We start from the raw sequence: 27,390 nt of genomic DNA, 5'->3' as shown, positions 1-27,390 counted from the left end.
TGGGGCAGGTGGGGTATACACTCTTTCAGGGGTGGTCTTTTTCACTTTCTCAATAGATTCATCTTTGGTTTCCTAATCCAAATCATCTAAAATTTCTTCAGGTTCATCAGACGAACCAGGAACAGAAGGCACTACAATGGCCTCATCAGACGAGGGAGAGTCAACAGGAGTATGAGATGGTAAAGACTGAGGGATGCTAACCTGTTGATACTCATGGCCACTCCTTAAAGCATATATTACATTAAACTGGTTGGAGGGCCCTTGGTGTTGTTGGCTCTGTGCAACATTGAGCTAAGGAGCTTGGGTACCTTACTGATTTAGAGACTGGTGTTTAGGATTTGACTCAGATTGGCTAGGTAATTTTTCTTTTTCCCTCTCATGCATGATTGTGACAAACTGGGTGAGTTGCTTCTCCATATTATTATGGCTTGTTATGAGAAGGGCCATGCTTTTCCCTAGCTCACTTATTCTTGTTGCTTCTCCTATATTGGTAAATCCTGGGGGGTTGCTGATAAGGTGCAAGGAGAGGTGGCCTAGAAGAATTAATTGGAGGTCCTAAATTAGGACAAGGGAGAAGGGGGTGAGGAGACATACCTAGATTTTATGGTGCATAGTTGGGCCTTTGGAGACCAAGCTGGCCTTGATGGTGAAAGTTGGATGAGCCTGCTTGGTTCCCTTGATTCCAGGAGAAATTAGGGTGATTTCTCCATCCTGGGTTGTAAGTATTGCTATATGGATTATTTTGGTAGAGGGCACTTACATTCTTAGTATTGGAATTACCCACAAAGGTGTTGGGGCATTCCTCCATAAGATGCCCAAGTGTATGGCACCAACTGCATAAGGAAACATGACTGACTTGGTTAACCGGTAGAGGCTCTTTAGGAACTATAGATTCAAGCCTTTTGATGAGGCTGTCAAGTTTGGCCTCTTTGGCTGAAACACCCTCAACGAGATAACCCTTAGTGGCCCTTTCAGCTTCTTGGGCGGATCCCCACTCCCTAGTCTTTTCGGCCAAGTTGGTCAAGAATGTCCAGGCCTCATTCTCATCAGTAAAAGAGGTAAACCTATAGGACACATAGACTCTAAAAGCTGCTTGGTCTGAAAGTCAATACCCTCATAAATGATTTGGCATATTTGTCACAAGTCAATACCATGGTGAGGGCATTCTAACAGGAGGTCTTTGAATCTTTCCATGAACCTAGAGAAGGACTCATGTGGTTTCTGCCTAAACTGGAGTATGTCACTCTTGAGTTTATAGGTCTTGTGAAGGGGGAAATATTTTCTTAAGAAGACAACTGTGAAGTGATCCCATGTAGTAATGGAATTAGTTGGTAGTCCATAGAGCCACTTCTTAGCCTGGTCCTTAAGGGCAAAGGTTATAAACCGAAGCTTAATTGCATCATCTGTTAAATTCTGGACTTTAAATATGACACAGACCTCCTCAAATTTCCTAAGGAAGAGATAAGCATCTTCATTGGCCATCCCATAGAAGTGGGGTAGCATACTAATGAAGTTGGTCTTGAGTTCATAACTGTTCCCTGTAGCAATTGGCAGACTGATGCAGGAAGGCTCTGTAGCCCTAGTAGGGTAAAACCTATCCTTAAGAGTCTTGGGTTCAGCCATGGTCAAAGGTGGTGGAGAAGGTGGTATTCTAATAAGATGGTTGGATGAATCATGGGTCCACACTTGAGCCACCTAAACAAATAAGAAGTCTCCCCTTCTTCTTTTTTTTTTTTTTTTGAAAAAGAAATTAAAGAAGAAATAAAAGGACTAGAAAAAATTACTAACAAAAAACACAAGGGAATTTAATAGACAGTTGGTCCATTGCCCTCAAGAATCAAAACAATGGTTCCAAAGCTATAAGGTTGCCATATAGGTTGACAGTAAGGAAACCCGTATAGTCTTCAATAGCCACCTACGGGTGACTCCAAGTGGACTCTGATGTAGGGTGGAGGACTACTATACGTTTTTATTTCCTAAAGAAAAGCACTCACTATGTCGCTTTCCTATTATCAAAGTTGGTGACTTCCAAAGATAAGACATATGCCAATCTACCCAACCAAGTCAAGATGCAACGTCGTAGGTAACTTAATCCTATGAGGGAAATCAAAAGAGGCTGGGTTTGGGCATATGAAAAACTTTAGATTGAGTGGACAGTCCTTGAAACAGAAGAGAAACAAGATGAGTTTTTTTTTTTTTTTTGAAAAAGAAAAGGAGAAAGAAAAGAAACCAAAGCACTTCGAATTACTTAGAAATAAAAAAAAATGGACAATAATCTCCCCGACAACGGCGCCAAAAACTTGTTCGCAAGAAATAATAACCGCAAGCGTATGGATCAATCTTAGCTACGGGTCGAACACAATGAGATGTATGCCACTCTATCTTACTCACTTAAAAGCAATGCAAAGTGAACCAAATTAATTAAAGTGTTGGATTAAACTAACGATAATTAAACTAATGTCTCCTAACTCACAAGCATCTACCATATCGAATCCTAACACACATCCATCTAACAAAATTACGCATCTAACGAATTGAATTGGCATCCTAACACAGATCCATCTAACCTATCAAAACTAACATGGATTGAAGGATTAAATAACCATAGCCACACACCATAACCACACAAAAATATAGGAAAAATAAAGCTAAGAGATTAAAGGAGTGAAATCCGAAGGTTCTTGAAACGAATTGAAATTGCTTGCTTCTACCACACTTGAAATGGCGCTACCAAATCTGTAAAATAAACAAAATAATAAAATTAAAATCTTAACCTAATGCATGATGATGATAATAAATAAATAAAAAATAGAATTCTACAAGCATGGAAGAATTAGAGAGGTAGATAATAAGAATAAGAATAAAAAGTGGAGAATTAAAGTCCTACTAGAATGGAGGGAATAGAGGGGATGAGAATGAGATTAAAATAAAAATAATGGAAGAATTAGGAGGTTAAGAAGAAGATGAAAATAAAAATAAAAATTATAACCTGAACCAATACTCCCTTCTACCAAAGTTGAAAGTGCTGAATTGATTAGGCTTTGCATGAATGTAATTGAAGAAGCTTGAACAACTTGAATAATCCTTGCATGACTTCCTTTTTCAAATCTACAAGTCTTCTCACCAACTTAGGAACTTAGACTAGAAAGCTTTATAACTAAATTAGAATTAAGAGATTACAACCATATTGAAGACAATAATTGAAATTAAAACTTGCATAAACTCATTACAACCATTGAACTAAGCTCATAAAATCAAATTAGAACTAGAACATCACAAATTAGAAGGAGAAGAAGAAGAAATTTCATAAAAAAAACTAAACTAAAATTGCATAGAAATTGAACACATTACAACCCAAAGCAATGGGGTATTTATAGGGGGATGAGGAAAAGAGGAGAAGAGAGGGAGAGAGCCCACGGTTTTGGGAGGAATCCCTCCTAAAAATGTGGAGCTATGGATGGTGGAGAGAATCTTCCAAAAGAAAAAATATTCTCTCATCTCTCTTACCCTTTTCAAATTGCTTGAATCCCAAGGAAAATAAAAAAAGTAGAAAGTGGGAGAGATACAAAGCTTAGCTCCCTAAACCTGCTATTTTCTAAAAATTGGACTTTCTAATTTAATTATTGTGCTTCCTTTTCTTTGCAGGAGTCTTCTCCAAGTAATGTGATCAAGGCATCTTTGACTTTTCAACCTTCCAAGGATGAGAGAATATTCTCCACAAGATATCTATCTATAGTCAAATCCCAAAAATATCCTTGGAAAGTTGGAGGAGAGAGAGTGATGACTAGGATTCCACTCAAGAATAAATAAAATACCCATTATGTCCTCTAGAAAAATCGTGGAGCCTTGTGTGCCCCCCCATGTAGATGGCAGCTCTTCTCTCTCTTCAAGATTTGAAAATCATAGAAGGGGTCCTGTACTTGCCATAAATCTCAGTCCTTGATTAGAAACATCTTCTTTAATGTCAAAAGTACCCTTGGGAAGTGGCAGACAGGCTTGGCCTTGCATTCCAGCTCATTTCTGGCCCATTATTCTTTCCTAGCCTGAAAAGAATAATCGCTTGCATGGTGGCCTAAACGAACACGTAATTGTATTCTGTCACATTCATCTTGCTCAAAATTTAGTCCTCTTTACAGCCATGGAAAGAAAAATGATGACTTTACGTGTAGATTTGGATATGCAGCTCCCGATAGCCCAGAATAGCATAAAACGGTCAAAAACCTGAAAAGCACAAGAAAGCACCTGAGTAACTGTATCCAATGTGGTAAAATACATGCTTTATGTCCTAAGATTTCACACATAAATGCGCTCATCAGAAGGCAACCGAGAAAACCCTAGAAAGGGAGAGAAAGGGGGAAAAGAAGAGAGAAATAGGGAAAGAACCCTTACCTTGAGGCAATGGAGATGAACCTTGAGGCCTTGAGTCTCAAAACCACCAAAAGAGGGCGAAGGAGGCACGAACGGAAGTCCTTTGGAGATCCCCTTCTCTGTGGTTCTGTCCTCACCCTTTGGAGCCGAAATGAGTTTGAAAAAAAAAACTCGTGGCTGTGTTTTTATAAGATTTAGCGAATGGATGCACGAACGGAGCCACCATCATGATTCTGTCCGTAAATCCTTCCAGCACAAAATTTTAAATTTTCGTTCCTGGAACTGCACGGAATATCGAACTGAACCACGACAAAGGATCTGTCCATAGTTCTGTTCGTTTTGGTATTTTTGATAAAAACTAAACTCTCTGAGAATGGCCGAACGAATGGATTCACGTTACATAAGCCGTCAGTTAATCCATCCTGCTTGTTTTGCTACGGAGCCACAAACGGACTCACAGTAGTGATTCCGTCTGTGTTCTTTTGGGAATTTGAGCCCAATCTTTTCCGACCTTGTGGTCATGCCTATATGTGATGAGTATATGACTATACCTTGAATTTGCACCCATATTGTTTGATCTATTCATGTTACTTGCTTGATCATTAATTATGCCTTAAGCGCAAAATGTTAAGACCTACACCGGCAAGGCAAGTCCATAAGAAATGACAGACATTAGTATATTCTATGGCTTCCATTTTATATGAGGGGGGGGAATGAATTATCTTGAGAATGAAAATCCTTAAGTCCTGATGAGTCCCTCTCCCTTAGGAGACAAGTAAATGAGATGAAACACCGGGGTAGGATATATCATATTTCCTAGACATGGTGAAGAAGAGTAAAATGAGATATGGATTTCATTAGTAATATTAAACTTATAACCTCGTGAGTTAGATTAACTATTAAGCTTGGACCTCGTTCACCACACTTGGACCAAATGTTATTAGTAAGAACTTAGAATGGGGTGGAATCTTTTTCCATTCCAAGTACAAGGCATATGATAAAGAACCATGTATGAGATAAGTATTATGCAACCCACTTAGCTTAAGAGTGAAGGAAGACTACACCTACACAGAGTAGTAACCTAATGGGATGTATAGGATCCAAAATTCGTGGCCAGACAGAGTGAGAAAGGTTATGACCTAATAACAGGCTTGTTGTTTTAATTAACTTCGTTTAAGCGACTAATGGAGACATTGTACAAGTGAAAGCCCACTCATGTGATTCCCTAAGTCAATGGCAGTCCCATTTTCATTTTGTTTGGTCCATCCAAACCTTTAATTAGATCCATGGATAGAGTGCCAAATTTATTTAGAACTTCCAGATGACCTTGATTATAAGATTAATAAGGCCTTAATGTTGGACAAAACCCCAGAATATGTGAGTGGAGGACTAATTTCGGGTTCCTCCATTTTTATAAAGTCTATCGGACCCAAACCGAGTTATGACTTATGCTTATATCCGATCCATCTGTGTTTAATATCTTTTGGTCCGACTCCCCTAGTATGTCGTACTTGAGATTTACCTTCCTTCATGAATTAGCCTTGTTTGGTGGGTGCCTCATTAGGGATGTGAGTATATTTATTGGAGTTATTTTGGTACTTAAATATATGTGTGGAGTTTGGAACCAAATAAGTACCTCCGCCTCAACCGTACTATGTTAGCTAGTCCGAGCCCTAACCTTGGCAAGGTTATTGGTGGGTCAGTAGTCAATAAATTGGATGTTGGCTCTGGGTAAGTCACGGGTAGGCTGATTAGCAAGGCTTGCCTGACCTGGGACATCGTTTAGGAGAGTTGACTTAGACCGATACTAATAAGTAATTGTTTAGTTCTCAAAAGTGGACTAATATAGACTTACTTTTTATCGAATGGTTGAATTGGAGATTTATGAGATTGTGAAGGCTGAAACTAAAGGATGTAACAAGACCTTTTCCAATAACAGATAGGAATGGAGTAATGGGTCACCAAATACGTTTCCTCCATACTGGGAGTGAACAATAGGAGATTTCATCAATATTCCAAATCATTCTAAAGTTGGGTTAGGTAATGGAAGGATCTGAATTGAAGGCATTTAGAATATAAACCCTGTTGAAAGATAGTATGAGTTTACCTTGTAATCCAAGGTAATGAGAGTTGACACTGACCCAGCCTAGATGATCTAAAGGACTTTGTTCCTTATGATATGATCTTGTGTCTGAGGCCCAAATTTCTCTGAACAAATTAGAGTGCCAACTTTTAACCCGATTGAGCCCAGGGTTACCTTGAACCACATCCCCTGTGGTGATACGGTTCTGTAGGAAGGAGAGTTGTGAGTTCCTGACCTGGGTGCTATGTAGGCACTATCCCACTTTGATCGGACCCCTGACTTAGTCCATGTAGTGGTTGAGTAGGAGGTGTTGTTATTTAAATTGTCCTCACCCATTGGTAGATGCATCAAATTTCGAGGACAAAATTTTTATAAGGTTGGGGGAATGTTACACCCGTGCCCAAAATACACCCTAATACCCTGGGTCAAATTGAACTTTTATTAATGGGTGATGCCACGATACCAATGATAAACACCTGTGACCTTAGGTTGTAATAGTCAAGGGGGAGTTTCGGACACAAGAAATTGTGTTCACACCTTGATGGGCTGTTGGACCACACCATAGGTAAAACTTGAACCCTAAATTCCATTATACATATCTCCTTTGGAGTCTTGGAAGTATGGATCAAAGCCTCGTAAATTTTCTTATGATTTGGACCCTTACAGCAGCAATGGAGTCATGAACAAACTCACTAGACTGGTTCCGTCCGTGCTGTTTCTTGCCCTTTTTGTTATATCTTCATGTGGAACCCACGTCCCCGTGTTTCGAACACAATAACTAGGTCCTCCGACAAGATGGACTCCCACCCTTACCTTCTTAAAGTTTGTTGGGCCATGAAAGTGGGCCTACAAGACTTAACCTAATTGAATAATGGGTTCTTTTATTTAGCCTAGGCTTAACAAGCCCTAAAACTAAAATGTCTTTAGAGGACCATAGGCTAAGCCAAATGTGCCCTAACCAATTAGATCTAATAGGGTTTTAACCTTCGCCAAACAGACCTTAAGGTCCACTTGAACTTAAAGGATTCTTAGCCTTGGGGGCACCTAGGCAAATAAGCCCTAAGGCCCATTTTACCTTTTAAAAGGGAGGGCTCAGCTCTAAACTCTCCCATCTCTCCCCCTCCAAGCCAAACCGTGGAGGAGAAGAAGAAAGGAAGAGGAATGGGAGGGGAAGGAAGAAAAAGGAAGAGGAAGCAAGAGGAGCCTTGCTGCCCTACCTCCTCTCCTCTTGCTATCCAGACAAGGATTGAAGAAAAGAAGAAAAAGGGAAGAAGGAGAGAGGAGAAGGTGGATCTTCAAGGTTGTCTGGAGTTAGGGTTTGAGCTCCACTCACCAGGGTATGTTTCCATCTCATGGGATCTACCTCTTCTCCAATTATTTTGGGTTTGGGAAGGTTTATTAGAGGAGAAGCTGACCTAAGGTTCCATATGGGACTCTATTAATGAAGACCGATCCCTAATGTAAGCTCCACTTAGCCTAGTTACAGCCATTGTTGCTGTTCTATGGTTTTCAAACCCCAAGCCCTATATTGGACCAAAAGAAGTTAGATCCTTGTGTGATCTTGGATCCATGAAGTAGGACTAGGTTCTAGTGACCCTAGGAAGGCCTAGGACTCCCCTCCATGACCCTGAGGGTTATGTGAACTCCAGGTTCTAAGATGGAGGAGAAAATCTCAAGAAATGTTAGAAAGAACCTCGACGGATGCACGAACTGATCCAGCATTGTGGTTCCATCCAGTGTATGTTGGTAACTGGTTCGAGCGGAGCTAGGAACGGATTAACTTTGTTGCCTCCGTCTGTGGTTCCGTTCCCTCTCGGGAATGTCTCAGGGACTGGGTGCACGAATGGATTCATGTGGAGGTTTTGTTCGTGGATCCATCCCTCGTATTTTGACTTATTGGCCTGAACGGAGCCAAGGACGGAATCACCCTATTGCTTTCATCCGTGAGTCCGTCCGTGCTGTCTTGCTTGAAACCCAATTTTAACTTAGGGGCATAACACAGGACCCCTCTATGCATCTTTTAACACTTGCTCTCACATCTTTAGGCCACCCAACTCATTGGAAAGAACGTGCACCAGTGAGATTCATGTCAACCACGTCGGGTAATACCCGAATTAGGTGAGTGGGTTATGGGTGATTGTTTGGGCTTGAATGTCTATTAAATATTCAATATCATGTTATTGTATGATTTATAAGCATCTTGCATGTTTGCATTATTTATCTTGATTGTGAACTGGTACGTATGTGGATGTGTTAATGGTTTCACTATTGTATCGAGTCACGGTGCTGGGTGTATCGATATCGGAACCCCATAAATATTTATAAAATCTGTTGACTGTCATCGTTCCCTGTAAGTGCCGTGCCGTAGTGGTACTTGGGTACTAGATGGAATGGGACGTTTATGCACCCGGAATACCTCTCGGGATGATAGGACTTGCATATAGTATATCTGTGGTTAGGATTCTTGTTCCCTTATACTACGACCCATACCAATAGGGGTTTATGTGTTGGATAGTCTGAGCACCTATTGCCTATGGGGGAGAGAGGCCAGGTCAGGGGTACTGATGGCTATCGAGGTCTGCCACTGGATGTTCTGATGGCTTCGACCGAGATAGGCTGCCTTGTGATAACTGAGGTTTCAATGTGGCGATAAGTTAAGTAACCCACAGTGTCTCCCAAGTTAGCATTGTAGCATCTACTTGACTTAGAATTGTGTGCTAGGAGGAAAATAAATCTAACATTTGCATGCATCATGGATTAATTTCAAATTGTTTGTTTGTGTGTATGTGCATTCCCCTTTGCTCTCGCACTGGCTTGTGGAGCTAACCCCGTTGTGTAACCTCTTTTAGTTGATATGCATTTAATCTCTTGATGAGCTCCTATGGATGCAAATCGAGTGGAGCCAGACTTGGACTTGGATGTGGATGTACATCCAAGAATGGTATTGTTGTGGCGTGATTTAAATCTTTACTTTTGTATTCATCTTTAGTCATGTACGGAATCCATGTATAAATTTATGAAATTTACTAGATGGATATGGGATATAGTAAGTGTAATATATGTTATCATCAGTGAACCGACATTTTATAGTACTGATTTAAAAATGATTTACGCTTCCGCTGAATTCGATCTCTTTATTATGGAATGAATTATTCTATTTGTTTACCTACTCTGACACTATCATGTCTTGATATTGGGTAGGCTGTGGATCGGGATACTGTATCTGTGATCCTGGTAGTATTGGGATGACACTTGTCATCCCAGTCACCCCTTCTTCATGTAATTTATCCTTTATTGGGATGGGGGCGTGACAGTTAGTATCCTACTATTTAATACGGCATAAAGCCTATATCTAACACAGATGTTAGGATAGCGCAGGTGCCAATTATTCGTCATTGAGGAATGGGGAACGGACCTCCATTGGCCACATCCCTGATACGTCCCATCTCAAGGTATCAAGTCACATTACAATTCAACAACATTTAATGAAGGTGTGCTTAGGATAATCCAATATCCACCGAAAGGGTTGATTATCTTCTGACATGCCATTTTGCATTTTATGCATGCATATGTAAGCCGACCAATCTTGGGTCGTACAAATGTTGGAGTCCCATCATGTCACATCATAACACATCCTTCTGATTGTCTATAAGGGTCAAATGAAAACTTTGAGTAAGACAGATTGAACTTCATTCTCTACTTTAAAACTAGTTCTGGACGTGACTCAACTATAGTCAAAGAACCTTGATTTGGTTCTACGTTTCTCCTTAAACTTGATTTCTCCCTCTTGACTAGTTGCCCTGATAATTGACTTAGGCATTAGAGGATTTCACCAGAGCCAACTCTAGTTGAGCTCTTATGTTCTCTTTCTTTTTGTGCAGATTTGTGCATCTGATGACTAGCGCCACCCCTTCAGTTTTCACCCCACAACAATGGGATTTGATCTCAAATTCCAATATAAAGGTTTTATACTCGATCCGCTGTGCCATCGGGTAACTGATTCCAACCAGCTAAACCTTTTGTTTACCCTACACCTATGGCTGCCTCTATTAAGAAGGTCTAGGGTGAAGATGGAAGGTGATGTGCAAGAATGAAAGGGATGATTGTGATTTTTTTCAAATTACCCATTAAGCAAAGATTGTCATAGTGATTGTAAGAAGGATAAAGGGTTTTTGTAAATTTATAACTTTGGTCTTTGGACCTCTGAATAAGACCAACCCTTTTTTTTTTTAATCATTATTCCTTTAATTTAAAAATTAATATAATAATAGATGTCAAGAAGTTGGTGTAAGCCTTTAGGCTTAAGGAGCCATTTCCACAAGTAAAAATCAGTACACTTTTTCTCTCATTGATATGATCGGTGGAGCCAAGTCAACTCTGTAGATCCAATCACTGTACATAGAGCCACAGACAACTGCAACTCTATCGTATGTGGAATCAATTCCTGCAATGTAGTGGACCCATTGTAGGGGCAATCTCAACCTTGCTTCAGTCGCCATTATCCAACTAAAATCCTGGTCATCCAAGGGTAGGCTCACAATCAACAAATCTTAACATGAAATAGTTTACAATCGTATACAACTATGAACCAAATTACATACTCTTTAATAAAAGGACATGTTCGTTCACATAAACTAAGATCCAAATAAACCAGGGTTTGGATCATACCTGAATGTGTACGAAAAGGCAGCAGAAGAAGGATCAAACACCAAGCTTATGGTTACGAGCACACGAACAAAGCACCATGATCTCGATAGGTTTCTCCTCAGAGAACTCTGCACCACAAATCCCTGGGAAGAGATGGAATCCCAAAGAGAACACAAAACACTGGAGAGAGGGAGAATTTGGTTTTGCAGATAATATGGCATTAGGGTTAGAGGTTGTCTATATAAAGGTAAAAACCTTGAGGCCTTGCCCCCTTTTAGATTCACAGTAGGGTTCTGAACAAGAGGGGCGAGAGAGTTAGCACTTAAGTGGTCAGCTCTCTCCATGCTAGTGGGTTGGGCCTGCCTGCCCCTTGTGGGTGGTTTGAACCAGGCCCGAGGCCCAATATCGATTAACATCTCCCACTCGCCCACATAGGGTGCATTAGTTTAACTAAGCATCCAAGTCTCTCTCAATTGTGTAACTCCTTCAAAGTTGGACCAAATAAGGTCTCATCATAGCTCTAATTAAGGCATCGTGAAGCACATATGCGCAGAGCTCATCTCGCTTGCTATCTTTAAGCGTCGAGGCAAATTACCCATGTGAGTGGGTCGATTAAATGCCTGATGGCATCTTTACAATAATGAATGTATACACACAACATTGCTCAAACAAATATATTCGTGTTAATAAATGTAAGAGTAATATAAATAAATGTCCATCCATAAAAATGTGCGGAAAATGCACATCAAATCCGCCTAAGTCTCAGGTTCCTAACATGAACTAGGAAAACATTTATGGCAATGGGCTTCATCAAAGGATCAGCCAACATATTGCCAGTGGAGATATGTTGCAGAACAACTTCACCTTGTGCGACCATGTCTCGAATGTAGTGATACCGTATATCAATGTGCTTGGCTCTACCATGAAACTTGGGGTCCTTCGTAAATGGAAGCGTTATCGTTCTGTCACAATATATAAGCACAGCGTCATCTGAGTAGCAGAACACTAAATCTCTGCAAGAACCTTCTTAGCCAAATGGTCTCCTGAACTGCTGCCAAACATGCGATGTACTCCAACTCCATCGTGGATAGGGCGATGCAGATCTGTTTCTTGCTACTCCAAGTAATAGCTCTACCTCCTAGGACAAATGCATACTTTGAAGTAGATTTGCGCTCATCTTTGTCACCAGTCCAATCAGCATCACTATAGCCTGTCAGTCTCAAGTCTGAACAACTAAATGTGAGTGAGAGGTCTGTAGTTCCACGTAGGTATCGAAGGATTCTCTTTACTACTTGCCAATGGGCTGGTCTTGGGTTTCTTTGGTAACGGCTAACCATGCAAACAGCAAAGCATATATCTGGATGTGTGCATATCATCGCATACATCAGACTACCTACTACTGTCACATAGGGTATTTTGGATATTTGGTTTCTCTCTTCATCAGTCTTAGGGCACTGGTCTAATCTCAAAGTGCATGCCTTATCCATTGGAGTGTATATGGGTTTGAAGTTGTTCATATGGAATCACTTTAGGAATTTCTTTATGTAAGTCTCGTGTGACAAACTAAGAAGTCTCCTAGTGCGGTCCCTCACAATCTTCGTACCCAACACAAAGTTGGCCTCACCCATGTCCTTCATCTCAAAAGTAGAGGACAACTACTCTTTAGTGGCGATAATTAACTTAATGACATTCTCAGCCAGCAAGATGTCATCGACATATAAGGATAGGATAAGGAAACCTTCCTTGGACAGTTTAATATACACGCAGTGGTCTTCTTCAATCGTTTCAAAACCTATAGAGGTAATGGTATGATGAAATGTACCTCTTCCTGGACGATTGCTTAAGGACATAGATAGAATGTTTGAGATGGCATACTTTGTGCTCTTGTCCCTCCTTCTCAAAACCCACAGGTTGAGCCATAAAGATCTCCTTGTCCAGTTCTCCATAGGGAAAAGTAGTTTTAAGGTCCATTTGGTAGAGTTCCAAATCCAACTTTGCGATAATGGCTAGAATGAGGCGTATAGAGGCCATTCTCACCACAGGAGAGAACGTCTCATTGTAGTCTACTCCCTCTCTTTAGGTATATCCCTTCATCACAAGGTGTGCTTTATACATGTCAATTGAACCATCTACCTTGTGCTTGACCTTCAGGACCCATTTGTTTCTGATGGCTTTGCGTCCAACCTGAAGGTTAACTAACTCCCAAACTTGGTTCTTACTCATAGAACTCAACTCATCTTTCATAATAGCTTGTCAAATTTCCTTTGTTGTAGAGGAGAGTGCCACACTTATTGAGGCCGGGTCATCCTCATCCCTTGGAACGCAAATGAAGGTGCCCCCTTTAATCTCAAAACGACGACAAGGAACAAGTCCACATGCGCTCCTATGCGCAAAGGGATCTTATTCTTCAGGTTGTGCATTTTCACTAAGTGGTATACTCCTACTGGGCTGATGATCACTCGCACCCTCTCTAGCGATCTCATGATGAGTTATTAATTTTCCACCTTCGCCAAGAGTAGGTGAAATTTTTTCATCAATCTCCATCTCAAAGAGATCAAGATCTCTACCAGCATCTCTAATACTAGGGAAATCGGTCTCAAGAAAATCAATGTCGTAAAACTCAGTCTCTATCATTCCTCCATCTTGATGTTCACCGTACATTACATAGCCTTTTGAGCTATCAGAATATGTTATAAAGATATTCCTTTTATCACTAGGGCCAAGTTTCCCAAACTTATGGGAGGTACTATGAACATATCCCATAGATCCCCATGGTTGCATATGCCCCAAAGTGGGTTTTGCATCTTTCCACAATTCATAGGGAGTGGAAGGAATTGACAGTGAAGGCACATGGTTAAGGATGTAGGCAGCGATCAATAAAGCATCCCCCCAAAACGATATTGGAAGGTTGGCTTACGTCATCATCGATCTAATCATATATAGAAGTGTCTTATTCCTTCGCTCTGCTACACCATTTTGCTGCGAAGTGTAAGGAATAGGTAATTATCTGTTGATTCATTTTTCCTCATATAGTTCTTTGAACTGATATGACTAATATTCATGTCCTCGGTCAGTGCATAGAGTTTTTAAGCTCTTGCCTTGTTGATTCTCAATCTCTACTACAAAGCGTTTGAAGCAATCTAATGCTTTATAGCGATGAACAATAAAAAAGACATAACCATATCGTAAATAGTCATCTATGAAGGTAAGGAAATAAGAAGCACCATAACGTGCCTTCACATTCATTGGTCTGCAGATGTCCGAATGGACAAGCTCTAGGGTCTGGGTTACTTGGATTGCCTTTCCAAAAGGCTTCCTATTAAACCTGCCCCAAACTGACTGGAACTTTGTTTGAAGGATATGAGCCTGAGACCAACCACCCAAGCACATTGTGGTGTGTCACCCCTATGGTTAAATTCAGTGGAGAACCCCCAAGGATGTCATCCATCTTACTTGTGAGGAGATGGGTTGCAAACCCATGCATCTGCTCAGCCTACAGCCTAATGTACAGCTCCAACTCTAGGTAATCTCTCTCTCTTTCTCTGATACGTACATGGGGGTCATGCTCATTCAGATGTTCATTTTACCTTGGAAATGGTATTGGTGAGGTGCCCAAGTGGAAGCCTCAACCCTTGTGCAAGGCCACAGCAAAAACAGCAGAGATCCATTCTCTAGGCGATGCACTGGGCGATTGACCCAAACGCCCAGAGTGTCTGAAACTTGTATTTTGGATTCCAAACAAATGGGAACAATGCATATTGATTGTAAACACCCACTAGAGGTAGATGGGAATTTTAGAAACCATTACCCATCTTTGGAACTATGTGGGCCCCACCTATGTAGCTGAAATGGGCCAGAATGTAGTTAAAAATGCATTTTAAAAGAGGGGACAGCTGGGCCAAACAGACCTTAGGGCCATGGGACCTATAAATAAGAGGGCCCAGCCCTCTTATTTCATTTCTACTATTTCCAGAAGTAAATAGAAAGAAAGAAAGAGAGGGAGAAGGAAGAAGAAGAGAAGGAAAGAGAAGAAAGAGGAAGGAGTGGAGAACCTAAACTTGGGTTGGATTTGAGCATCTCCATAACTTGAAGGTAATAAAATACAGCTTATGAAGTATAAACATTGCTGTCCATTAAGATCTAGAGCTGTCCATATGATTATAAGTTAAGATTTTAACTAGTAATGCTAAGAACAACACCTAGGTGCTTAGGGAAGCTTTGGATCATGCATGCATGTACTTACATGCATGATCTAACCATATAAATGGGATTTGAAATCTGTTATAAGGAAAGAAATAGGATTCAGCCATGGTGATAAGCCAAACCATGGTATTAACACTTAGATCATGCAGTGTAAGCTGAGATCCTAACATGCATGTGACTTTCTTCATGTTTTAGCTTAAAACCAAGTCTATTTTAGATGTGCACAGATAATCCATGCTCTGCATGTTGTAAATTTTGAATTCAAAGTTTGATCACAGCCATGTCTGGCCATTCTCTGTGATGTTAGAACCCAAACCAACTCCCAAATGATTAACCAAACCTTGAATCCCTTAATCCCATTCCATTTAGCTTCGTTTAAGTGATATAGTCCCCCTGAGATCATCCATGGTCGAAATCTTGGCCAAACTAGCAGCCAAAATCTAGTTTTGGAGCCAAAACTTATGTTTAACAGGCACTGGGCGATTGACCCAAATGCCCAGAGATGTCTTTTGAGCTCAGATCTATTTCCAGCCTTTTGGACAATCACCAACAGGTCTAGAACAGTCTGGAGAGCATGTAGATGACCTAAAGATCCTACCCCATTAATCCTTGCTGTCATCTACACCTTGGATGCTCAAGTGGACCCAATAGAGCCAGGAATCCACACACAGACTAGCCCAACATGAACTGGGAACCTTGGTACAATTTTATGGGATTAATAGGGCTATGTTTAGCCAAACCTTACTGTAAAAATTCATAAAAGATGAGCTCTGCATCTCTGGATGATGCACTGGGAGTTTGACCTAAAGGCCCCGTGCAAGTCCCAGAGATTTATAAATAATTCTTGTGTGTTCAAAGTTGAATCCAACTAAACCTAGATAAACCCTAGGATAGTAACTTACATTTGAGCCATGCTTGACATGTTTTAATGGTCTAGTTAACTTAGGTTCTGACCCCGAGCTCGAGGTGTAGTATCAGATACCGGTCGGGACCGAGCTGACTATAGGGCAAGCGGGACTAGTGCAAGGTGAATGGAATTACACCATGAGTGTAGGTGTTACATGACTAATGAGTCATGACAACTGCAACAAAAATGTTTACTGTCTTTAATTACTTTAGTTGTTTTATATTCTTGTTTAAATTCGAAACTCTCATCACATGAACATTGGGAATGGATAATGATGCTTGTATGTGGAATTGCTAGATTAGATGCCGTAGCCTGCTTGGAAATGAGGCCTGTGGTAGCCTGTAGAATGGGATACGATTGACACCACCCGACTCATACTATGCCATATAGAATGCATTGGGCTAGAGTATCATCACCAGTGCTACGAACCCTTGCCAACAGGGGTTAAGGTGTTGGATGTTTGTGGGAGAACCTATATCAAAGAGGAAAAGGAATAGAATTTTGTTACACAGAAAAGGTGATTATGTGGCTGAATGCCAGAGAAAGAAAGATGTTATACCGGAATGGTAAAGGGTGGTTTCACAGACTAATCCCAGAGGGCTGGTTGGGCTGACCTTGGTGATTGATGCGGGAGCTGACTGGTCCACTCCGACAACTCAATGGGTGTATCGCGGGAAGGGGTTAGAAGCCCGCACTAGGGATACATGTATTGGGGATTGTAGTAGCACTTTAACCTACCTTAGTTGTGATGCTAGGTGGCTAATTAATAAAATGGACTGCATTGCATGTAGGACTCATTTAGTTGTGCTTGCATGTGCATGCATGGTTATGTTTCATTCACGGGCTTGGTGGAGCTCACACTCTTATATATGTCTTTTTGTTAGATGATATTGCAGGTGGATGTTATGATGGCGGGGAGGCTCATCTCGAGTAGGAGAGCCATACTGATTATGACTATGTGGGTTTGGACCCGGTCAGAAGTCATTCCTCTGGTGCGGGTGTTTTTGGTGATTGTTGATGATGGCCCTTGAAGGGCGGGCAGTTGACTTTCTTTTAACCTTGGGATTCTTTTGATGTAGATAGGAATCTACTAACCAATCCCCTTTTGTATAACTTTATTCGGGGCCCATGTTGTCTTGCCCCTTTTGTTTATTTTGTAAAAGCTTTTGGTTGGAATAGTTGGGACTGCCAGTGGTATGTGGTTAGAGAACAAATACATGAACAATGTTGTAAATATTTATTTTGAGGGTATAATGTAATTATTAGTTTCTGTAGCTCTTTGTGTTTCTATCTTTATCCATTGTTATGGGTGTGTGTGTTTGTGAATGGTATTAACAGCTTCTAGATCTTTGGGGTTTGGTGGATTGCTACCGTGCAATTTGGGTCACTTACCTAATCCTCCTAGGGGGTGGTTTGGGGTGTGACAGAGCTTGATATCAGACCGAGAAGCTCTTTCTGAATTCACAAACAGCAGAATAGGATAACAAATAACAGAAAGTCAAGCAAATAGAAAATTTAACAAACATGAAACAAATTATCGATAATGCACCATAAAGACTGACATAACACTAGTAAAACAAGATTCTATAAGTTCCAAGATTTGGCGGAGGCCATTACATCTTGTTTCTGTTGGAAGTACTCGTTCTAGTTACAACTTAGCAAGAAAAGAGATGGGACTGATAATAGGAAACTACATAAAGCATGACTAGAAAAAAGAAAAAAAATACATAAAGTAGAGCTGGTAAGTAAGACATGGTTCCTAGATCAAAAGCACTAGAACTGGAGGAACTACTCCTGAGGTGGATCACTGCTCCGTTGGAGGCTGAGCCTGTCGCGAGTTAACCTGGTAATAGGAATCCCAAAAGTCCAAACGTTGTTCAATAGAACCCACTCTCCCCTCCAAGGAAATAAAACCATGGTCCATCCTCGACGACATCTAGGCAAGCTGGGCATGTAAGCCTCTAAACTGTGCCATCATATCCCCCCAACCATAAATCTCAGCTGCTGGAGGTGATACCTGTGAACCAGAAGCCTCTGTAGGATCATAAGCGGGGAGATCACCAAACTGTGTGTCTGGATCCATTGGATCGCCCTCCTGATCACCACCAACTCTAGCTCCCTTATCTCCCTCCTCCATCTCCTCATCCTCACCCTCATACTCTGAGGCACTCTCAGGCTCACCCAGCATCTTCATCTTCTCGAGGTCTTACTGATAGGCTTCAAACCATCACCTCCCTCATGTTCCCCAATAAGGGAAACTCCAAAATCCACAAAGACCTGGGTAAGAAATCTCCCATATGGAAGGTTCCCATCAGTAGGGTTTTGGGCATGGTAAAGCATGACCTGCATGAGTAGATAGGGTAGGTTGATCACCGGCCTCATCAAACAGTAAGTGATGTATGCTCGTAGCATAGAAATGCTGCCCCGATTCCCACCTTTGGGATAGATGTTGTAGGAAATGCACCTACTCAGAATCCCAGCCGTAGGCTTGTACTCTCCCTCAGATTTTGGAGTCCTTTCAACTCCTATAAGAGCCTTGAACACCATCCTCCTAGTTTCTAGTGAGAACTGATCTGAGATGTCTACCCTGGGCTTGTAATAACATCTATCACCACTGTCAGGTATCCCCGGAATCTCTGCCAAAATAGTTGAAGTGAACTTCATGTCCACCCCTTTCACTCTACTCTCAAGTCCGAAGCCTTGTACCCCAGAAGCTGGTACAAGATTGCAATGGAAGTACCAAACCAAATTTGGATAGCAAGGGAGAGTTGGAGACAGCATCGGTGCCCAACCTAGGGCATTGAACCTCACAAAAAGTTTGAACTAGTGGAAGTCTTCCACTTGCACCACCCTTCCATTCACAATGTTTTTAGATGAGAACCTCTCCTAATCACGTGCATGCTCATAGAGTGAGTACCAATATTGGTCAAACTTGTGGTCTTCGGATGAAGAGTCATCTCTGGAAGTAGGAGATGGCATGGCTGATGGTGATGGCAGCGACAGATCAGACCGTAGACGCTTATGGGTCACCGCTTTCCTTGTCGTATTGTGCTTTCCACTAGTAGACATTGCTACAACATAGCAAAGAGAAAAGAGAATTGAGAGATTAGGTTTTGCAAATTGAAATAAAAAAAAAATAGAAATAAAGAAAGAAGAGGAGAAATCCATTAGAACTTACCTAGGGCACGAGTGTGTGTGAAGAAATGATGATGGAATGCCTTGGAATGATGGGGGAGTAGTCTGCAAACTTCTTTAGATGCAGCCTAGGAGGTCCAGAGCTCTCAAATTGAAGAATGGGATAAGAGAAATGAGTCTCAGGCTGTATAAAAAGCAGCACTCGATTCTCTGGGCAATGCACTGGGCGATTGAGCCAAACGCCTAGTGAAATGCCCAGAGAATGGCTGACAGCAGGAAATGTGATTTTGGTGATTGGGCATATAATAATGACCAAAAGGGTATTATGGACCCTCTAAGACACTTGTTTGGTCATTATGGGTATTTTCAAAAAAAAAAAAAACATATGATAAAAAAAATATAATAAATAATATATATAATAAGCATGTTAATACAATATAAAATTTTAAAAGGGGAAACCTATTGCATGTATATGTGCCTATACATAAACAATGTATATAAGCATGGGTGTATGAACTTATGTGTGAGTGATTTGAGTTGAAATTCAAACACAGATAAATAGGAATGTTATGGCTAGGGGCACCTACGTCATTTATAGGAAAAAAAATTTAGACCCCACCAATATCACCTCACGTGCATTAGAAACATATCTTGTCAATGGCCTAACCCGGTTCATTGTTTAATATAGGAAATATAGAAAGGTATGGTTAGTTTCATCCACTACACATGATCGTACCTGAATGATGTGTTAGATTCTGTAGAGTACTGCTATTTTGTGTGTATCCTCAAGTTATTCCATTTAAGATTCCTGAACATATTGGATTAAGATCATGTAGTGTTAAGTATGTTCACCAAATTAAGGCAACCATAGGAGTCTAATGCCCAAAATTTCTCCATGGCAGGGTTTGATTGTGTTGTTCGGGCTTGGAAGACCCCAATGATATGCTTTACATTAGGAGATTAAGAAAGAGACTAGCTCGGATCCATTCTGTTGATCCTAGACATACAAGACTACGCACAGATGGTCGACAAAGCAAAGACCATGAGGATAGACTGAAGGAGAAGGCTACTGCGTCGCCTGGATTGGGCAAAAGGCCAAGAAACTACCAGAACTTCGGATGGACAAACAAGGCATTTCAAGGAACTAGCTTAAGTCCTAACCTGATACAATACCGACGACAAGATGTGGGCCAAACCTTTTTCCGTCCCACGTACAATCAGACTATCAAACCTGCCCCTGACTGGCTGGGAATTTGAATGAAGAACGGGAAACCCTGGCCAATCATCCAAGCACTCTGTGGAGCATCACACCAGTAGCTGATCCAATGGGAATGACCTCCTACATACCTGCCAGGAGGTGGATTGCAGCTCCATACCACTGCACTACACACTGTATATGTACAGCTTGGACTCCAAGTATTCTCTCTCCTCTCCATAAATGTGGGGCCCACACCTGGAAAGATGTGTATTGGACCCTGGGTAAGGTGTAGGTATAAGGCCTAAGCCCTGGGCCAAGCCCCTATGCAAGCACAGTGAGTATACAACTTTGCTGTATTCTTTGTGTGATGCACTGGGTGATGCACATATCACCCAGTGAATCGCCCAGAGTGGTAAAATTGAATATTTTAAATAGTAGAGATGTGGGGACCACTCATACTGGCCATGGATACCCCCTAGAGGTAGATGGGAGTCTTGGGCACCATAAGTTACCCTTGGACCCCTGTGGACCCCACCAGAGTAGCCATAATGGCCCAGAATCAGTTCTAAAAATGCATTCTTGGAGTGGGACCAGGCTGCCAAACAGACCCTAGTCATGGCAGGTCTATAAATAGAGAGACCTCAGCCTAAAATAGGACCTTTACACTATTGAAACCGTGGGGAGGAAGAGAAGAGAGAAAAGACAGAAAAAGAGAAGGAAAGGGAGAAGAAAGGAAGGAGAAGAAGGAGGAACTGCTATGCAGCCCTGATTCCAGCAACCTCAGCTCAGTTTCAGGTATAAAACCATGCCCATATATGCTGCCTCTGCTGGTTCTTTGTCCTCTCCTTTAGTTCTCTGTGTTTTGGATGTGTTTCTGGTCAAGGACTGCCCAGAACACCTGGGGGCTGCATTGTACTGCTCTAAATCTGACATGCAAACAAATTGCATGAGAGATCTGAGCATATTCACGAGATTTTCATTGTTGTTTCTTACCTGGGACTGAAATCAGTCCCTGTGCTAGACTACACTGCCTTATTACACCCAGAACAGGCAGTCTGGGCTTGGATCTGTGCATGCAAGCTAGTCCTTGCCTGGATCTTGGTAGGGACAGCCTACTGCTATGATTTTGCACGTAAATATGTCCTTGCATGTAGCCCAAACCGTGGCCATGAGCTGGAACACAGCTGGGCTACTGTTCTCTGTGCTGACTAGACAGCTCCTGGCTGCCAAATAGTGGGCTCAGGTCATGATCCATGTGGACCACTAAAAACCACTCCTCATGGGGTCCACAACAACCCTACATGCAAGATGGGTTGACCTAGGCACTACCCATGGTGCAAAATTCCAATTTTGGAGCCTATTCAAGTTTCGAACAGGCTCTTGGTGATGCACCCCAGTGAATCGCCCAGAGAATAGAAATGGGCTGATTTGTAGACCAGACTTTGGGGGCCTCCACTTGTGGACCATAAACAGTGTAAGGAGGTGGTAAATGACCAAAATACCCCTCCTCACATCTGTCCACCATTTATTACACCTTGGGTACCCAAGTGGGCCCCACAGGTCCTGGCAACCCTACCAAGGATGGTCCAGCTACACTGCTGACCTAAGGACTGAATTGTGGGACTATCGGGACCATGTACTACGTATTACACTAGTAAGATATCATACCTGACCCTGAACCACATTCTCCGGATGATGCATCGGGACATGGACCCAAAGCCCAGTGCAAGACCAAGAGAATTCCAAGTGATACTTAACTGAGCACCAAGTCAGACCTATGAGCCTAGACCAACACTAGGACATCCAAAAATAGTTTTGAATATTAAATAACACCTTTCTGATTTAATACTTTAGGGTTTGATCCTGTGCTCGAGGTACACTGCTAGACTCCGGTCAGAACTGAACCAGCAACAGAACCTATAGGACCAGACCAAGGCGAGTGGAATGTCATTGCGTATGTAGATGTAACATAAATGATATGTTGAATTTAATTTTATAATATGAATACTGTGATACAAATTTAATTCATAAATCTTAAAATTCAATACAACACTATGTTAACTGCTAGAAACTGTAGTTGAATTCTTTATACTGATTGTGAATGCTAGACTAGATGCCGTAGCCGATTTGGAAATGAGGCCCGTGATAGCCCGTAGAATGGGATACGGTTAACACCGCCCGACTCATACTATGCCATAAAGACATGGGGTTAGAGTTTTATCACCCATGCTACGCACCCTTTCCAACAGGGGTTAAGGTGTTGGATGCTTGTGGGAGTAACCATATATATGAGAAAAGAAAAGAAATGTGAATATGGGCTATATGCCCGGCTATAAGCCAGAAAAGAAAAGAAAAGAAAAGATAAAAAGGGTTGGACGTCTCACAGGTTAATCACAGAGGGCTGGTCGGGCTGACCTTGGTGAACGAATGCGGGAGCTGACTGGTCCTCTCGAACAATTCAATGATGGGTGTATCGCGGGAAGGGGTTAAAAGCCCGCACCAGGGATACATGTATTGGGGATTGTAGTAGCACTAACCTGCCTTAGTTGTGATGTTAGGTGGTTAATAAATAATTGGACTGCACTTCATGCAGGATCCATATGATTGTGGTTGCATATGCATGCATGATGATATGTTTCATTCACTGGCTCAGTGGGGCTCACACTCTGTTATACATGTTTTTCTATTAGATGATTCTGCAGGTAGATGTCACTATGGCGGGGAGGCTTATTACGCGGAGGAGAGCCATGGTGGTTATGACCATATTGGTGTGGACCCCAATGGAGGTCATGCCGATGATACGAGTGTTCTCGGTGTCTACTGAGGACTGACCCGTGAAGGCTGTTGACGTGGATGCTGATGCTTTTTGTCTTGGGGACTCCTTTTTGTTTTTTGATAGGAGATTATCCCCATTTCTGATTTTAGTTTTCTTCCTTCTTTTTGGGGCTTGAGTTACCTCGCCCTGTGTATATTTTCTTTTTGTTTTAGTTGATGTATATGTTAACCTTTACTGTTCTACTTGTGGGAGTGAGAGAGGGAATGATCAGATTTATTTATGTATATTACATCATTTCCTGTATTGCTACGCTTCTCTTATCTTTTAATGTAAATATAGTTTTCTGCCACACTCTGAGTTATACATGTTGTATTACGATGGATTTGTGTCTGTGAATGAATTAACTGCTTCTAGATCCGTGGGATTTGGCGGATTGCTGGCATGCAATTCGGGTCACCTACCCAATCCTCCCAGGGGTGGTTTAGGGTGTGACAGAGCTTAGTATTAGAGCGTGAAGCTCTTTCTACATTCACAGACGGCAGAATAGGTAATAATAAATTACAAATGATAAAACATGCAATAATTAAAAGCTACAGGGGGTAACTATAAATAAAAGATAAAACGCATATATACATTAATAAAAAGTTAACTGTGGCCGAAGCCACTACATAAGTTCTATTGGAAGTACTACTTCCAAATACATCAGCTGACAAAAAAAAAAAAAAACTATTACATAAACCATGATAAAATAAAATGAAAAAAGAGAAAGTCAAAACTACATCAAGATATGTCAGGCTAAAAATAAGAAACTCGAGTTGGAAAGCTACTCCTGAGGAGAAATGTCGCTCGGTGGAGGCTGAGTCTATAGGGAGACGATGCAATAATAAGAGTCCCAAAAATCCAAGCACCACTCCAAGGAACCTACTCTCCCCTCCAGGGACGTGAAGCCCTGATCTATCCTCGTAGACATCTCCATAAGCTGGGTACGGAGGCCCTAAAACTGTGCCATCATATCAGACCATCCATAGGACTCCGACATCTGTGAGCTAGTAGCACCAGTTGGCACTTAGGAGGGTAAATCAGTAAACTATGCTCCAATCCCCTCTATATCACCCTGCTCCTGCTCCTGTCCCTGCTCCATCTCATCTCCATCCTCTGGATCACTCTCCGGCTCCCCCTGCACCTTCACCTTCAGGATCGAGGTCTTACTAATAGGTCTAGACCTGTCCCTATCCATGTACTCTCCAGCCAAGGGAACATCAAAATAGTGAAACACTAAAGTTAGGAACTTCCCGTAGGGTAGGTTCCCATCAGAAGGATTCTGAGCATGGTAAAGCATAGCCTGCATCAGTAGATATGGGAGGTTGATCACTGGACCCCCCTTACCAACTCCTAATAGACAGTAAGTAATGTAAGCCCTAAGCATCAAGATACTACCCCGGTTACCGCCTTTTGGGTAGATGTTGTAGGAGATACATCTACTAATAATCCTGGCACTAGGCTTGTAGTCAGCCTCAGACTTCGGGACCCCCTCTGAACCAGTCAATGCCTTGAAGATCATCCTCCTAGTCTCCAAGAAAAACATGTCTGAAATGTCTATCCTGGGCTTGTAGTAACATCTCTTGCCTGTGTTAGGCAGCCTTAGGATCTCTGCCAGGATGGCAGTGGTAAGCCTAATGTCCACCCCCTTTACTCTGCTCTCCAGACCAAATTCTCGTGCCCCATATGGCACAAGGTTGCAATAAAAATACCGAACCAGGTTTGGGTAGCATGGCTCTATGGGCGATAACATGGATGCCTAGCCTAGGGCATTGAACCTAGTATATAAACCATACTGGTGGAAGTCATCCACCTGTACCAACCTCCTGGTCACTATGCTCTTGGACTTGAATTTGGTCCAATCTCTAGAGTACTCAAACCTAGAAAACCAAAATCGGTCAAAGCCTGGCTCCTCTGAGGAAGAATCCTCTCTTGGTGAGGCTGGTGGCATAGAAGAGGACGACGAAGGTGCGGAGTCAAACTGTAGCCTCTTGCATGCCACTGATGTCGTTGTCGTACTATGTCTTATAGACATGGTGCTGCAAGAAGAAAAGAATAAAAGCAAATTAGGGCACTAAAATTCTGAAATTTCAAAGCAAAGGAGACAAATATGTGGACAGCAGTCCAAAATGGAGAAGAAATGAGTAGAACTTACCCTAGATTGGCGTGGGTGCGCGGGAGACTCGTGCAAACACGTGGCTTTGGTGAAGAAGATGCCAAAATAGCCCTTTGAGCTCTGCCTTGAGTGTTTGGAAGGCTGTGGAGTAAAAATGAAATGAAAATGACCTTTCTCGGACTGAAATAGGCTGGGCCCCGATTCTCTGGGAGATGCACTGGGCGATGTGGCCTAACGCCTAGAGAATCGCCCAGAGAATGATTTTTCAGCAGTTTTAACATAAATGTTTATAGACTTGTAAACTTCACCCAAAAACAGCATAATAAACCTAAAAACATTAATTAAATAATTATTTGAATAACAAAAAAAAAATATAATAATATAAATAATCAAATGATAATATACATTATTGGACAAATAAAGCATAAAGCAGGGATATTACATAAGGGTAAACTATCACCATAAGAAATAATATGTGTGGGGAATAAAAAATTCTTTCTTTTCATTTAAATGGCTAAAAATATATGTACATATTTATATATAAATAATAATAGTGTGTACTTTTAATATTATATATTATGTGCCTATATTCATGTGTGTACGAACCATGGTTGAGTAATGCTGTGCAAACTTGAACATAGGTATATAGGTATGTTGAATTGTGTAATTCTAGGGAGTGTAGACCCTACCACACCCATAGCCTAGTTCAACCAAGAATAGAATCTAATAGGTTGCCGAGTGAGATTTGAACCTTGTAGGTACCAAGACACCATGTGCAACCTCGAGCTGACCTGTTTATTTGACCTGTTTATTTTCCTGCTCATGCTACTTAATTTCCCTATAGTGCTGTACTTAATTTTTTAAGTTAGGTGACCATACTGGCTTGATACTTAGAACTTCTTTATGATAGGACCTTATTGCGTTGTTCGGGCTTGAAGACCCCAGCAATATACTATATATTAGGCAACTTAGGAAGAGACTGATTTGGATACGAGAGATATAGACCCGTGTTGAGAACCAGTTGGTAGTTTACCTAGCACTTGCAGATAGTAGTAGACCCGTGGGTCGAGCCATTTACCTGACCCTAGCTGACGGAGTTAGGAGCAATATAGGATATCTCTACGTACAGGCTCTTATCACCAGTTGGAAGTTGCAGAGACTTGCCTAGCACAGGTATATAATTAAGGAACTGTTGTTTAAATTAAATTTTAAGATAACATCATGCATAACATATCACAGCATAAAACACTCCTCAATCATAAAACAAATAACAAGAACAAATAATGAACAAATAATACACCTTGCTGGGATGACAATATAATTTTCACTGGAACTGTGGAATAGGTAATGTACATGTGTTAAATAGGAATTGTTGTTGACCTCGATAAGAAGTGTTGAATTATTGAATAAGTAGCTTCTTCCAGAAAAGCAGACATGGTCAACATTAGAACCAACCAAGGTGGTCGTCAAGGAAGACGCCCTCAAATTATCCCGAATGTTGAGCTACCGGACAGAACCAAAGCTCAAAATTTTGAAGTGTCGGCCACTTCACCGAGAGCACCAATGGCTGCTCAAGCCACTACTGTGGCACCTCAGCCAGGTATAGCAGCTGGTGATGTGAATGCCTTCATGACCACTATGATGCGGACCATGCAGCAACAACAGAAACTACTGGGCCAAATGTCTACACAATTTGTGGCCATGATGCAAGAGCGTGCAACACCACCTCCACCACCCAACCGGCCAATACTTTTTCCACCACCTGTACCTCAACACCTAGCAGAAAACTCTACAACCAAGGTGATGGAGAGGTTCAAGAAACTCCAACCACCCATGTTTTCCAAGTTAAACTTGGAGGCAATGTAGCCAGAATGGTGGATTAGCACCTTAGAGAAGGCATTTGATGTGCTTGAATGTA

The sequence above is a fragment of the Telopea speciosissima genome, chromosome 6 (genome assembly GCF_018873765.1).
Source record: "Telopea speciosissima isolate NSW1024214 ecotype Mountain lineage chromosome 6, Tspe_v1, whole genome shotgun sequence".
Classification (NCBI taxonomy): Eukaryota; Viridiplantae; Streptophyta; class Magnoliopsida; order Proteales; family Proteaceae; genus Telopea; species Telopea speciosissima.
Note: the sequence above shows the minus strand (reverse complement) of the source record.